The 15,443-nt window shown below is 50.0% G+C and overlaps 1 protein-coding gene and 1 long non-coding RNA gene across 3 annotated transcripts in view; one reads left to right on the plus strand and one right to left on the minus strand.

Moving 5' to 3' along the window:
- Positions 1-15,443, plus strand: part of PLXNA2 (plexin A2) — a 213,014-nt gene that overhangs the window by 61,066 nt on the left and 136,505 nt on the right. The window lies entirely within an intron of this gene.
- Positions 1-15,443, minus strand: part of LOC138924237 (uncharacterized) — a 30,554-nt gene that overhangs the window by 14,597 nt on the left and 514 nt on the right. The gene's annotated exons all lie outside the window — the stretch shown is intronic.

Consider the following 15,443-nt stretch of genomic DNA (forward strand, 5'->3'; position numbering starts at 1 on the left):
ACCATGCACATTGTCTACTATCAACAGGGGTGTTTTCTCCCTGATATTTTCTCCGGTCCTCAGGGTAAGGCCCCAGACTTCTTCTGCAATAGCAGGTTTGAAATCTCAGGGCACACACTATACCCAGATAATAAGAGATGGGCAAAGTCTAGCCGAGTGGTCCTCAAACTTAAGCGTGCATCAGTATCACCTGAGAGTTTGTTCAAACACACACTGCTGGGCCCTACTCCCCTGGTTTTTGATTCAGTAGCTGGGTTGGGGTGGGGCCTGAAATTTGCATTTCTAACAAGTTTCAGGTGGGGCTGATGCCTCCGGTCCCAGAGACCACACTTTGAGAACCACTGGTCTGGTTCTATAGCCCATTGCTTAGGCTTTCCTGCCTGTAATCCCATGTTTCATGTCATCAGAACTTTATTTCTACCCCTACACTCCTTATGAGTTCTTCTGAGGTCACTGAAGAAAAATGTGACCAGCTTGCTAATTCCATGTTGTTTCTTTATTCATTCAAAAGACAATAATCATTACAGTAAACACTCATGTAGTGACTTCTAAGTGCCACTGTCCTAGAGCTTTGCATAATTAGCTCTTTTAATCCTCATAATGATCCCATGAGGTATCTGTAATTATTATCCCCATTTTGTAAATGAGGCAACTGAGGCACAGAGAGGTTAAGGTTATACCGTTAATCAGAGGCAGAGCAGGGGTTCAAACCAGGCAGCCTGGTTCTAGAATCTGGACTCTGCCAATCTTCAACTCACTGAGTGTGTTATAAGTTAGGCACTATGCTCGACTCTGAATGGGTTAGGTAGGAAGAATACAAAGGTGAATGTCACATTTTGTCTTGTATTAACAAATGGAATGCCATGGGATATGTACCAAGTACCAAGACAGAAATACATACCAAGTGCTGGGGGCCTAAATTAAGCAGAGGGAATGAATGACTTGGCCTGGGAAAGTTGGAGAAGGCATCAAAGAATAGGAGGCATATGAGCTTGGTTATAAATATAAGAAGGAGTTCTGAGCTAGACAAGAGGCTAAAGGCCACTCCCCAGCAGCAGCCAAAACAGTCTGTGCAAAGGCACTGTATACCCGAGCACAGCAAGCCCAGGGGACTGTCATGGCTTGGTGCTCAAGGGGCCCAGGGCTCAAGGAGAAGGGAGTAGACAGAGAGGGCAAGTGGCTGCAGAAGCAGGCATGGGCCAGGTGGTAAGCCATCATGAATGGCATGCTCTTAGGTGGGAGTTAGGTCAGCAAAGGGGAGCCATTTAAGGTCTTTGAGCAAGTCAGGGACATAATCAGATGTGTAATTGTGAAAGATAACTCCAGGTTTTAGCCTTTGATCCAGCATGCGCTACATGCCAGACATACCAAGATCTAACCTCCCCATGAATCCTCAGTCACTTACATTCCCCTGAGTAAAATCACTCTTTCTCTGGCATTTTCTGCCTACCTGGACAACATCCTTGATTGTCTCTTTCCCACCTTGGGGCTTTCTCTAGTTGATCTTTCCCATTCTTCTCAAGGTTTTTCCAACCTATGTCAACCTAATTCTGACCTTGTCACTCATCATCTTTGGGTTTTATCCTCCATGACCCCAAGATATTTGGGTCTTATTCTCCATGACCCCAGGTCATATTGCTGTATAGCCTCAAAGCCCACACTTGTGTTGACCAAGTGTCCTGCTCTGGCAATAAGGGTACACATGGATACATGCAGAATCGAGAACTATAGAGGTCACAGCCCTCCCTCCTGCCCACATCCATGGAAATGGATGGGCCCCAGAGTTCATTACAGGCCATTTGCCCCCCCCCCCTTGCGGTGCCCACCACTGCATTTAAAAGGCTTTGCAAGATTTAGCTAACTGGGCTCTTACCATCCGATTGGAAATGCTGATGGGAACTAATGCTGGAAGCAACAGCCTTTGACCTCCATTTCCTCGCCTGTGAAATGGCAATAAGCCCCCACGCGTTTATTCAACAGACTTTTTGTGAGCTTAAATCAAACCTGACTTTGAAAGCATTTTGTAAACTGTAAAGCACCAAGTTGGAGGTAGAAAGAGGGTACATAAGCTTGGTTGCTTCAGACAGGAACAGAATTGAGCCATCCATCAGTTCACTTCAAACAAAACCCCAAGATACCACTCAGTGGGAGACCGACCCGTGTCCAACCCTTTACCCATCCCAATGAGTCCCTAGGCACTTTTTAACTATCTTTTAAGGGTCTTCTGTCTCGGGCTGTCAGGTTTTCTCAGGCGCTCTCTTAGGAAAATCGCCTTTCTTATACCCTTTCTCCAGCCTGACCTCTGTCCCCAGGGCCTCAGGTTGTAGCTCTCATCCCCTGCTGGGACTGTGGATAACCTTTCCAGAGTTCCAGCCCATTCCCCAGGAGAGCAGTGACTACTGGTGTGGAGCCAGCTGACCCCAGATCTCCCAGCAGAGAATATCAACCTCACTAGGCTGCCTGTAATTTTAAGGGATACAAGCAAATTTAGGCCTTGTTCAGCCTAATAGGATCTTTCAGGGATCATTTTAGCTCTCTCTTCCTTCAGGCTGGGTAGCCTCTATCCTTTTCTACTTGGATTCTGGAGGCTTTTTGTCTCCCATTTAGAGGACTCCAGGATGGCAGCCACGCCAGCCCTGGGGGGATCCAGTCGGGGAGAAAGGAGGCACCTTTTTCCCCAGAAGGAGTAGCTCCATTTGCTCAGCAATGAGCTGTCGTCCATACTTGGGGTCACATTTCACTGTTGGATGCTGAGTTGGCATAAGTGGACCTGGGTGGAAGACCCACACTTTGTTCTTGACCTGGCACATCCTCATCCTCCCCCCACACTCACCCTTAGGCTTCCTTCCCACTCTCCTTCAGTCTAAGTCTAGTTTTGGATTCCTCTTCAGGTAAAGGGTCTCCAGGCATTCCACTCCACTTATCACATGCCTCCTCCTGAACATTTCTGCAGGATCAGCCAGTCTGCTCACAGCTGGAGGGCCAGTGGCCATGCTGTTGAGTTCTGTTTTCTAAGGGGTCTGGGAGCTCCCACAGAGTTGCCAGTGTGCAGAGTTCCAACCACAGCTGGCTCCCAGCTGACCTAGCTCCCCCAAAGACAGCAATTGGCCGGGCCTGGCCAGAGAGTTTTTAGCACCAGGGAGGTGTCAGATCAGCTGGGTCTGAATCCGATTTTCCTTGCATCCCAGATATGTTCAGGGAGACCAGAAACACCAACTTATTTCCTTGAAGGGATTTGTCCTGTGTCCACTACTGCAGTCTTGGGAATGTTGTCACTTTGCAGCAATGAACTTGAGGGTGGAAATGAGAAGAGGAGGCATAAGGGCTAGCACAGGGCAGGGGGCGTACCGTGGAGCTCAAGTCATGGTGGAAATGTAAAGAGGAGGAGCTGAGCAGAGCCTTCAGCAGGAGTGCCTGGCAATCTCTGCCGTCCTGGCATACCAACCAGTTTAACAGGAGGCCTGGCAACGCCTCCCACTTCTCCCTCTGATGGCATTGCTCGGCCGGCCAATCTAGGTGAACTGCCTTCTTTACCTGCCTCTGATGCCCTCCCCAGTCACCCTCCTCTCATTTTGTCCTCTTCTCCTCCCCACCCCCACCTCCAGCCTGTCTCCTCCATCTGGTCTCCACATCTGGCTGATGACCATCCAGAGAGTTTGACAGTGCCTTCTTCCCTCCCTCAGCAGCCCTTACATCCTCCCACCCCCACCCGCTGAGTCTCCTTCTGACTCTACCTTCTGTGTTCCTCCCTGCCTCCCCCAGGTGCCACTGCAAGAATAGAACAAGAACACAGACTCTCAGAAGAGTTATCTCTTCACTCCCCAGCCCTCAGCCCCACACATAACTGCAGGCCACCAGGCCTTATCGAGTCACCACTCTCTTTCTTTCTACATTCAGAAGCCCCTCTCACTGACAGGAGCTGAGGCCAGTCAGTGGTCCGGGCCACTCCATTACCAGGCAAGCGCTGGACACATTTGCCGAGACCAATCTCATCATGACTGCAAGACTCTGGCCTCTGACCCTGATATCCTCAGAGGGGGCTTGGCATAGGGAGAAGACCCACATATGCCACTAATTTCTCTTCTTCCCAAGGATCTGCATCCTTGAGCCCCTAATTCTGTCCGTGTTGTGAGTGTGTGCCTGCGTGTGTGTGTGTGTGTGTGTGTACATACACACATTGCATCTTGGCATCCCGGTGCCTGTGCAGCATTCCCAGGCGGGACAGAGGAAATGAAAGGCGAGCAGACTGTAGCGGCAGATGTTAATGAGACTTCTTCCTGGCTCAGTGCTGCCCATCCCTCTGCAGGTCAGGCCAGTAATGAGAGGATTAATTTTAGTTTCCCTTCAATCTCAGCCCCAATATGGCTGGCTAATGCTGGTTCAGCTGGTAACATTTTCATTGGCAAATCCCCCACTTACCCTTGAGACCGGCTCAGCATACACACTAAGGCCCAGAACTGGATCTGCCTGGAACCAGAGCTTTGGCCCAAAATCTTGGCCAGACGTGATAGCTTGATACCAAAGGACCAATCCTTTGTCCCATTACAGACAGATTAGAGTGGAAAGAGGACTGGGTGGGACTGTGTGCGAATCCTGGATCTACCATGTGCTAGCTATGTGACCCTGAGAACTTCACTTAAATTCTCTGAGCTTTGATTTTCTCGTTTCTTAATAAGCATAATAACCTGGGACTCATAGGACTTGTTTCGAGGATTAAATACAATAATATATTCACATGTAGTAAGCGCTCAGCAAATGCTAGTTAAGTCTGAATCTAAACGGTGCTCACAGTGCAGGGAAATAGAACCACAGACTTTTCAGAGCCCTTAGAAAGGCTCACTAATCCACACCCTTCGTGCAGTGGTGGTGGCAGCAGTAATGCTAGTAACATGCCTAATGTTTCCTGTGCCGGGTTGTGTTCTAAGAGCTGTATGTGTATTAATTCATAATCCTGCACCAATGCATTTTACAAACGAAGACATTCAGTTCATGGAGGTTAAATGCCTTGCCCCAAGTCATGCAGCTTCTTAGTGGTACAGCGGGGAGCCAAACCTAGAAAGGGCTCCAGGCTTCGCTCTCCACCACTGCTCTCTGCGGACTTCAGAGGTGCCGGTGAGGCAGCTCCAGCCCAGAGAGGGCAGAGACTTGCTCTGGGTCACCCAGCTGTTAATCTTCTCCCTCCTAGGCCTGAGCTCTTTCCATGGCATCAGGCTGATTGGCCACATTCTTTAGGAGGTGCTGGAGGAACCCATCTTCTGCAGCCAGCCAGCCCCAGAGCAACTCAGTTACCCCTTTCTCCACTGCTGCTCGAGAACGTGTACCCTGATCACACATAGCAGCTGTGTGCAGGCTCCTAAGGGGACTCTCAGGTAAGGCTGGAGCCCGCCCAGCCCTCCCTTCTGCACAACTAGACAGTGGACCCAGCACTCTCTGAGGACGCGATGAGATCAGCTCCCTCTGCCCTCCAGGATCTTTTAGGAAGAGAACACAGCTTCCTGGGGACAGTTGCCACCCAAGGACTCAGAAGCACAGCTCCCCAGCGGTGAGATAAGTGTCAGGGCATGCGCCCTGCTCAGCCTGCCCAGGCGGAGATCAGACCCTCGTGAGCCCCGGGTGTCGCCTGCAGACATGGGCAGTGCTCTGGGCATATCTAGCAGGCAGAGGCATCAGAAATGGAAGAAGAGGGGGCAGCAGTAAGTTGTAGGTCCTTATGAGTTGCTTGTAAGGCAGTGGCAAAGTAGAGAGCTAGAAATAGAGGGAAGAATAGAACATTCCTTTTCACAAGGCAAGATCCAAGCATCCCAGGCCTTTCATGATATGATCCGACCTCTTTTCCCAATTATACTTCCTCTAGCCAGAAAACTGTGACTCCCTGAGTTAACAGAGACCCAAAACAGCGGCTTCCACATAGGTCTGCCACTATGATGTGCATCTCTCCCTCAGAGCCGTGATGCTGATGCGCATGCAAATATTTATGAAGCACCTGCCACTTACCAGACTCTGTGCTAAGTGCATCGCATGCATTTTCTCATTTAATCTTCAAGACATAATCCTAGCAGGGAAAAGCTACTATTGTCATCCTGTAACGGTTAAAGAGGGGGCTGGCCCCGTGGCCGAGTGGTTAAGTTCGCACACTCCGCTTTGCCAGCCCAGGGTTTCGCTGGTTCAGATCCTGGGCTCGGACCTGGCATCGTTCATCAGGCCATGCTGAGGCGGCATCCCACATGCCACAACCAGAGGCACTCACAACTAGAATATACAACTATGTACTGGGGGTCCTTGGGGAAAAGAAGAAGAAGAAAAAAAGAAGATTGGTAACAGATGTTAGCTCAGTTGCCAATCTTTAAAAAAAAAAAACAGTTAAAGAAATCTAAGTTTAGAGAGTAGGTGAGGTAATTTAGGCAAGTTTCTTGAACTCTCAGTGCCTCCTCAGGTTTCTCACCTCTAAAATGGAGAACTACCTCATAATTTTACTTTGAACATGAAATGAGATGGTGCATATAAAACCTTTAGAATAGTGTTTGGCTGGAGTAAGCATTCAATAAAAGTTAGTGATGATGATTATGATTATAATTACCACTAAGTCTGGCAGAAAGCACCCCACCCCATTCCCAGAGTACATAAATCTTGTTGTCCCTTAGGCTCAAGCGGTGGCAATGCCTGACATGGCAGCCTCCCCACTTCTACTGCCACTACCACTCTTCTTTGAGATGGACAATTTGCCTTTTTCTAAGTTTGTCAAACCTACTCACCTTTAATCTGTGTCCCTGGTTCCATCTTGCAGTCAGATTGCAGCCCTTAATGAAATGGTTCCATCCATTACAGCACCACTGGGAAAGACACCTCCTCCAGGAAGCCTTCCTGCCTCAGCCCCAACTGATCCCTGAATTCCGGGCATGACCATCCTCTGCATTAAGCATTTGCTCACTAGCATTGCTCCCTGTTATTTTTCTTTCTCTGTCTCGTCCTCTTCATCAGATCCTGGGATTCTTGAGAGCAAGAACTGTATTTTATTTATCGTTATATTATCGTTACAACTGCTAAGATATTTATCCCTCGGGGGGAGCTTAAAGAACTTGTTGGTTGGTGGATCACCCAATCCCGGTCAACTGTTCATGAAAAACAATACAGGTTATTAGAGTAAAAGGCAATTTTCATCAGCATTGAGGCCTATTCTGAAGACTAAAGTAATTTTGGGGTCACAGAATCATATCATGAAGCCTGTTCGAATTTGACCACCCCAGACTTGTTCTGTCTTCTTGTGCTTGGCTGAATTAGCTTCTTTATGAGCACCCCCACAGATAGCTCTTGCCTACTGGCCAGCCCCATACCCCCCATCTGGCAGGCATCCAACCCCACAGGGCCTCCTGCTCCCCCGCCTCTGTGGGTGGCTGTGCCTCTCCTCCTGGCTGCCGTTCAGATCCCACCCGCCCCCGCTTCCCTTCAGCCTGTCAATCACCAGTCTCTGGAGATGGTCCCCAAGGCCCATCCCCTTTCTCCCCAGCCTCTAGTCACAAATGACTGCTCCAAGGCAGGCTGGTCTTTGTTTAGCATTCCTTTCATTTGACTTTGGGCTAAAGTGGAAGATAAATGACATTCTGTCTCTTTAAGGTAAAAAAGAGGCCTGAAAAAAAAAAGACCTCTATTTTTTTGCCTTTTAAGAGAAAAAAATCCTCCAAGTTATTAGGGGAAAGAAAATCATTTGACTTGAGCAGCCTCTGGCAGTCTGCTGATGCTGAGACAATATACCTGTCAGCATCTATCAGGTTTGGAAAACAAAGCCATCTGCATATGGGGATATGGGGGGCAGGGAGTGGGGAGCGAGAAGAGGTGGTGAATATCTAATGAGGGGTTCACGGGGCACCCCACACCTGGCTGGAAAAGTCCTTGGAGGTCCTGTTTTCCATGGTTGGCGGTGACCAGAAAAGTCCAGACATTTGAGGAGGGAGTGATAAATTTGGAATTTCAGAATTTTTAAAAATAGTAAAGACTTTAGAGTTCATCCAACCCAAGCCCTTCATTTTTGGGGGTTAAAGAAACTCAAGACCGTAAAAGGGAAATGACTTGCTCAAAGCCACACTTGATTTGTGCCAAAACCAGGGTAGAATCCAGTTTTCTTGGCATTGTGGGTTTTAGTCTCTCCTCCGCTGACTGAAGTCCCCTGGCTCATCTGTTGAGAATGTTCCTTCTGTTCTTCTTCCTCTACCATCCCCCAAGCCCTGCCTCAGATCTGTCTTCCATTCCCCTGGGCTTCTCTGGATTCTGCCCCTGTGAACCCCAGTGTAATCTTCAAGTTCAACTCTGAGTCTCTTGACTCCTTGGTGCTCCAAGCCCCTTGCCCACTTGCTCACAAGGCTGGGGTCACGCTATTGCATATTTTCCAGGAGATGGGCTCCGTCTTATTTCTAGACAGGGCCAGATGCACCCCAAATATACTTTTGGATAGAGCACCAATCCGCCCTGGGTCTGGGTCTCTGCAACATCCAATCCACTGTGGGAGACAGAGATATGTTCATGATGAGTTAAAGTTCTGCCAGCACACGAGGTTGAGGGGCCAAGACTTTGCTGATCATGTGTAACCCATCTGAACTCTCCCTGTGTCTTGTCGTCACTCCATTAATCTGCACTTGTTTATCAGTTTTTTAGTATGTGTCATGTCTGGGTCTGGAGCGTGTAGCCCGTTGCTCCCGTCTGCCCGTGACTGTCAAAGGTCAGCCTCTTCTTTCCTCTGTCTCTCTCTGCAGCAGACAAGGGAGCACAGTGCAGGGAGGGGCCGGCCTTTACCCCGGCCCAGCTGTTCCACGTCCAATAACTTGGTCTGGGAGCATCCACAGGCCTGAGTGAGGACAATCAGGACACTCTCTAGGGAATTCACGCTAAAGAGTACAAGATGGGCTGATTATCAGCTCAGCCTAATAGGAACCACTGAAGGGGCACAGTATTTTTTTTTTAAACGAACTTGGGGGTGGAGTCTAGAGTCCGTGATCCTGGAGGAGTCCAGCCTTCTGCTTCGCAGAGGTCCCGCCTCTTGTGCTTGCTGAGAAGTCCTCTTTCCGTGGTCTCATGTCCTGGTTGAACCTGGGACTTACTGGGATACTGTAACCTGGCCACACATGGCCAATTAAGAATGGTGTTGGGGCCCATTACTCTCTCAAGAGCAGTGCCTGTCATTCTTCGAAACCGCATACACTTTATCTTCTTTCTGTCTTTATTTTCCCTTTTTCAAAAATTAGAGACTCTTCAACCATTTAGAGCCCGCAGAAGGCACCAGAAAGAGCACTTGAGTCAGAATCTGAGTTTTTATCCCAGGCTAGCTGTTGTGCCTTGGGCAAGGCACTCAACCTCTCTGAGCCTATTTATTCTTATGCAAAATGTGGCTATATACTCCACCACGTGGGGTGGTTATGAGGCTTCAATAAGAGAAAGTGTGTCATTCATTTATTCAGAAAGTATTTCCTGAGCAGCTGCTATCTATTGGTCACAATGCTAGGGGTCCGGGATACATCAGTGAACAAAACAGATAAGAGTCTTGCATTCCTGTGACCTGTTTTGAATTCAGATGAGTGTGCTATAAACTGAAATCTGAGTGTGAGGTACGGTTCACCCCCGTAGTCCATTCTCTCCTCTGCACAGATGGCTCCGCTCCTCATCCAGGCACGGCTGTGTGTGAAGAGAGGAGGGGAGGGCAGGGGAGCACTGATGTTCCTCAGAAGTGACACCTTCTAATCCTTACCCGTGACGTGGGTGTCCCTGTGCCCACTTTCCATATAAGAAAACCTAAGCTCCAAAGGTTTAGGCCACTTGCCCAGGGTTTCATAGCCAGTAAGCAGCAACACCAGGATTTCAATGCAGGCCTCCTGACTCTAAGGCCCTGCCCTTTGGGGCCCACCAAGCCGCATCCATACAGCAGTTCACTTTGTCACCCATCTCAGTATCAATAACACTGGGCCCCCAGAGCCAGAGGGTGTTTCTGTGATGGATCGAAGGGGTCGGTGGGGGCGGGGGCAGCACGCAGGTGCTGTGTCGGTGTCTGCCACGTCTGTGTATGTGTGTGGGGTTTCAACGACGGGGATCTCAGTAGGGAATTGGTATTTGGGCTGCTAAATCACCACAATTTGTATTAAGCAAAAACATAGTCATTATGCACCACGTGCGGGCTGCTGCGGCTGACTCTGACTTGCATTAGGGAAGCGGGAAGCTGATGGCACATTGGCCTGTGGTCGGGTGAAAAGCTTCCGCCAGGTGTCCTGAGATGCCCTATCTGGGGGCAGGATGTAGGCAGTAGGTGGTGGGGAAGCAAGAAGAGAGGGGGACTGGGCGTATGCACCTCAACCGCAGGCGATGTGTGCCTCACCCCCTCCTACCTCTATGGGCCTCTCATCAGTAAGGCCATTCCAGTTCTCATTAAGACGAGTAAACACGCATCCCAGCGCTGGGCAGGGGACACATGTGTTGATATTTAATTATATAGTGTGCGCTGAGTATATTACAGCTCCTCCAGGGAATGGCAGCTGCAGACAATGAGGTGCAATGGAGTACATTCAAAACTATTTAGTTAATTAATGCATTAGTGGCTCACTTTGCTGTGAGAGGGGTGTCAGAGAGAGGACACCAGATATTTTCCCAGTGTCCTCCTTTCCCTTCCTGTTCCTCTCTTCCTCTGAGTTGTTTCCTCCAGAAGCTCCATGAAATTCTCAACAGTCAGGTCAGTCCCCATTAGGAGCTCTGGTCAAAGAGTTCGGGAGCCATGGGGGTTAAAACTTGGCACTGACATAAGTGAATCTTGGAAATCACGTGTGGATTTCTATTGTCTGGTTGATGCCAGTCCCCAGCGACCTAGAGACTCAAGGAATCAGCAAGCTGACATTCCACACAGCCCCGAGCTCTACTCTCTATTTTAGGAACTCCCTGTCCCGTTTCTAGCCCCAGGTGCAGACTCAGGTGCTAAGATGCACACATTCCCATTATGCTGGGAACTGAGTGGTTTGGGGCAAGGAGGAAGGAGTGCTGTGAGTGAGCCAGGTAAGGTGCCTGCGAGGAACTGAAGCCAGAGGTTAGGAATCTACTCACTGAGAATCTGAAAGGAGAAAGACCCATTCTCTTAAGTTCCTGCCAACATGCGTCCCCTCCTCCAACTCCGTGCCTCCTTCCTCCTGCCTTTGGTTAACCATCATGTCAATGCATGACGCCCTCATTTTGTGTTCTTTGCAAATCTCATTACTGTACTACTTGGCACATTTGTTGATTTTTCTTTCTTCACCCCCTACCCTGTGGACTTTATCTCTCATTCTTTTGAACTTTGGAACATTTTCCAAATCACTCCATGTGCATTTGTCACTCAGCCTTGAAGTTACCTGTATCACTCCTTCCCCATACAAGCTGCTTGGGGCAAGGCCCGGATCACAGCTTTTTGGGCCCAGCACCATACTTTGCACAGTAGGCATTCCAGCACTATTTGAAGAGATACGTTCTGTCTTCGTGAGACCTTCAGGAAGTCCCTGCAGGTCGGCAACCAGCTCATCTTCATCTTTCGGAATCCCTGCTCCCACCTCAGTGGGCAGAGCCTGCTGAGGGCCCAGCAGTGCTGACCATGGGCTGCTTTACCTCCAACCAGCCTGATCTCAGCTCTTAGGGCGGCTGCCTAAGCCAGACACCTCAGCCAGGGAAGGTGCGACTGGGCGTGGCACTCAGGTGACCAACTGCTCGTGTTTCTGTGGGAGTTCCCAGTCAGTTGATATTTCTTTTCTCTCTCCTCCAAAATCTCCCTATTTTGAGTTGAGTTCTTGCCAGGCCATGTGTTCAATATGAGAAATGTAATCTGGGGTGGTGGGGATGGGGTCCCTTTTCAGAGTCCTCTCTCCTTAGACCATTGGAGATGAGTCCTGCCCTCTCGTGGGAAGTAACCCTCAGTTTGTCTGCACAGAATAAATAGCCCTCAGCTGTAGCAGGAGGTTAAACCTTAGAGGGAACTTTGTGAGCAGGATGGAGGAGTGCAGTAAGCATTGAATCAGTTTGCCAATAGAAGCTGTAGAACATTTGTTCTTTTTGGTCAAAACATGAAACCCAGGGGCCAGCCCTGTGGCCTAGTGGTTAAGTTCAGTGTGTTCCACTTCGGCAGCCCCAGTTCGGTTCCCAGGCACAGACTACACCACTCATCGGCAGCCACACTGTGGCAGCAACCCACATACAAAATAGAAGAAGATTGGCACAAATGTTAGCTCAGGGTGAGTCTTCCTCAAGCAAAAAGCGGAAGATTGGCAATGGATGTTAGCTCTGGGCAAATCTTCCTCATCAAAAAAATAAAAGGAATGAAAGAAAGAAACTCAGATCCCCTGGCCCACAAGGAGGATGAAGTCTCACCTGGACCCAGGGGCTCCCCTCAATCCTGGGATGCTGCGGTTCTGAGCTGAGGAATGGACACCCCAGCTGCAAACTTCCCCCCGGCTCCCGAGGGCATGAAGACAAATGCACCCCAAGATCAGCTTTGTGCTAGACCAGCCCTGGATCTAGTAGAGGCAGCTGGGCCTGTGGACAGTTTTTAAGACAAATGAAATTGAGTGAGGGCCGTTGAGGAGGGCCCCATGGGTTTTTCCCTGGTAGGAGGATTCAGAGGAACAAAAACTTTGAGAGAATAGAGGATGCAAGATGAGCTCTGGACGGGAAATCAGAAAACCCTCATTCAAGTCCACACTCTGCCACTTCCCAGATACGTGACCTTGGGCGAGTCTCATAAACTCCCAGAGCCTTGTCCCCCGTATATAAAATTGGGATAATAATTCTCACCTCACGGGCATGTGGTGAGGCTGCAGTGAGGTATTGTATGTGGAAACACTTCAGAAGCAATAAAAACATTCTATAAATGTAGGGTATTATTATTCCCTCCCATCCGGGACTTGGTTCCTTTTCCTGGGAGAGAGAATGTGCGCTATAGAATGAATCAGAGTTTGGGCCCCTACCACCCCAAGGAGAGAGGGCCAGGCTACTGCAAGAAGTCCCACCCAACACGTGGCTGTCCAGACCTCATAAAAGAGGCAAAAGGAGTCCCTCCATCTCCACCTTCCTTCGCAAATTCAAATTCAAAATCGTAGCAAATTCAAATTGGAGGCAAAATTGAGGCTGAGGGTCCAGCACGTTGGGTTCCCCTCCTGACTTCCTGTCCAGAGGCTTCTCATCGCTGTAATTCCCAGGGCACAGCCCCACCTAAGCCTCTTCGCTAACGAAGTCTTTTTACCCTGCCACCTCGTCCTGCCTTGCTGATCTGCAGACAAGGGTCCCTGCATGATAACAGAATCCATTAGTGCCGCTAGCATCAGGCAGTGCCTGCTAAGTATGTCCTGATGAGCTCCCTCCCCACAACACCCCCAGCGGAGCCACCACTGATGGAGGGAGGGACCCTCTGAGGCTGACTCTGCGACCCAGACCCTGAAAGGAGTTGGTATTCCCCCTTTTAGGAGTTTTCAAAGATGGTCCCTGCCCTTGCTTGGTGAGGAGCCAAATTATTCCACTTCTGAGAATGAGGATCAGATGCTCTTGTCTTCCCTTTTCCCTTAAAATCTCACGGGGGTTTGGGAGAAAGTATTTCTCAGAAAGTGTCTGGAACTGGCCCTCAAAGGAAGACAACAACCAGAGGTAGCTGGCGGTGCTCTTGTAGGGGGAAAAGAAGACCCCCCCTGCAGCCTCTTACATCTTGGGATGGGAGTAGAGGAGCGGGAACTCCAGAGTCCTGAAACGCGTTCTGGGGAGCGACGCCAGAGCTCTTGGCTCCTCCCTCTGACCCGCCTCAGGTCCATGTTGGTGGTGATGGAGCAGAAGAGTCTGGGAGAGCACAGAAGGGGCAGAGGTGGATCGGCTGGGAGGGACAGGCCAAAGATCTCTTCAGCTGGAGCTTGCAGAGCTGAAGGTGTCCCCTAGCCAAACGCTGTCTATCGCACACGCACACACCAGCCCCATCCTGCTCAGGCCAATTTCCATGCTAAACTGTTCATTATTGCCACCCGGCAACACTGTACAGAAGTGTCAGAACCCATCAGTGTGGGGAGAGTGGACAGGTGAACACACGAATACATTTCCCGCCCTGCGCTCCGCCGGGAGGCGCAGACCCTGGGGAAATGGCGAGGAGAAGCCGCGATGCTGACGTCCAAGGATGGGAGAAGGGCATTCAGCCCAGAGGCAGGGCTCAGTTCACTGAGCGAGTAGCTACTGAGCATCCACGTGCCTGTGCTGTGTTGGGCACTGGGACACGGGACTGAACTAAGCTCGGGGCTGATGGGGAAAAGGACACCAGTTACAGTGCTTGTTACAGTGGTGACCAGTGTTGAAGAGACGTCCCATACGCAGGTGAGAACCTGTAATAGGGATGCAGAGCTATTGGGAGTGGGGGTCAGAAAAGCCTTCCCTGGGGAGGTGATATGCAAGCTGAATTGTAAATGCTTCACCAACCTCTCTGTTTCACTCCTAGTGTGCACAGTTTAGAGCCCCGGCCCCACACCCCTCAGGGGCACCATCCAGGTTCCTCACCAGCCTTCTGGTGGAGGTGTGCCCCCTTCGCTCCTCCCTCCTCCCTTACCCTCATCCCACAGTCAGTTAGTTCTTGGTCTTCTCTAGTTGCCCCACCTGCCCTCCTTTCCTCCAGCCCTGGACAGTCTGTTCCCGAACTTGTGCTGGCTCCTGCACCCCCTCCCCCAAGTTAGCGTCCACAGTCTTTAACCCTTTACGGGCTCCCCACAGTTTTTCCAATAGAGCTCGGACTGCTGAGCAAGCCCCGGCATCGGGCCGCCAGTGTCGCTTCTTCTCTCCCTACACCCTTCCCTGCACCACCTCTGCCACGCTCATCGTTGGTTCCAGCTCTGTCGGTCTCCTCGCTCTTCCCTAAGTGCCCCTTCTCAGCCCACAGCTGTGCCTCCGCTCAAGCTGTTCCTGCCACGCCTCCACCTCCCTACCCTTCTCTTGAGGCTCCACACAATGCCACCTCCTCAGTGAAGCCTTCCTGGATTTGCCCTTTCAGACCTTTTCAAAATTCATGGTCTTGATCATTGACTACAGCACTCAGAGCACCAGCCTTGAATGTGAGTTATATATATTCCTTTCCCTGAGGCAGTGTGCATAGTGGTGAGTGTCACTGAGTTCAGAGTGGGACTACCTGGGTTCAAAACCTGATCTGTCCATTTGCTAGCAGTGTGACTTTGGACAAGTTACCTAACCTCTCTGTGCCTTACTTTTGTCATCAGCAGTATGGAGCTAACCATAGTGCCTATTTCAAGGGCTGTCTTGGGTAGTTAATTTTCTTAAAGCACCCAGAACGGTGCCTGCTTGCTGTTATTTTTATTTCATATGTTGTTGTTATCTGCTCTCCTCACCTGATCATGAACTCCTGGAGGTCAAGAAGCACATGGACATCATCTTTGTATTCCCCCAAAGAGGTTCTGCTTCTCCCCGTGACCTCC

Source organism: Equus caballus, chromosome 5, assembly GCF_041296265.1.
Source record: "Equus caballus isolate H_3958 breed thoroughbred chromosome 5, TB-T2T, whole genome shotgun sequence".
Lineage (NCBI taxonomy): Eukaryota > Metazoa > Chordata > Mammalia > Perissodactyla > Equidae > Equus > Equus caballus.